This window comes from Triticum aestivum, chromosome 1A (assembly GCF_018294505.1).
Source record: "Triticum aestivum cultivar Chinese Spring chromosome 1A, IWGSC CS RefSeq v2.1, whole genome shotgun sequence".
Lineage (NCBI taxonomy): Eukaryota > Viridiplantae > Streptophyta > Magnoliopsida > Poales > Poaceae > Triticum > Triticum aestivum.
The window spans coordinates 573,361,684-573,362,567 of NC_057794.1; positions in this window are offsets into that span (position 1 = coordinate 573,361,684).

Consider the following 884-nt stretch of genomic DNA (forward strand, 5'->3'; position numbering starts at 1 on the left):
CCGAACTAACTTCGGTACATCAAAACTCATAAACTCATAATATAACTGTCATTGAAACCTTAAGCGTGCGGACCCTACGGGTTCGAGAACAATGTAGGCATGACCGAGACACGTCTCCGGTCAATAACCAATAGCGGAAGCTGGATGCTCATATTGCCTCCTACATGTTCTACGAAGATCTTTATCGGTCAGACTGCATAACAACATACGTTGTTCCTTTTGTCATCGGTATGTTACTTGCCCGAGATTCGATCGTCGGTATCTTAATACCTAGTTCAATCTCGTTACCGGCAAGTCTCTTTACTCGTTCTGTAATACATCATCTTGCAACTAACTCATTAGTTGCAATGCTTGCAAGGCTTAAGTGATGTGCATTACCGAGAGGGCCCAGAGATACCTCTCCGACAATCGGAGTGACAAATCCTAATCTCGAAATATGCCAACCCAACATGTACCTTTGGAGACACCTGTAGAGCTCCTTTATAATCACCCAGTTACGTTGTGACGTTTGGTAGCACACAAAGTGTTCCTCCGACAAACGGGAGTTGCATAATCTCATAGTCATAGGAACATGTATAAGTCATGAAGAAAGCAATAGCAACATACTAAACGATCGGGTGCTAAGCTAATGAAATGGGTCATGTCAATCACATCATTCTCCTAACTTTTCGAGTAGATGATTTTTCATATAAAAAACTTTTTTATCCGAGTTAGTATGCAAAAGTTATGCCCATTTTTACAAATTTCAGAGAGATTTTGCAAATAAAGTCAAAATTCACATTTGCAGATTTTCCCAACAACTAGACCACATATCACATGGGAAACTTATTTTCTTTTATTTTTTTGACATTTCCATCATTTTCTTTTATTTTTTTAAAAACTGA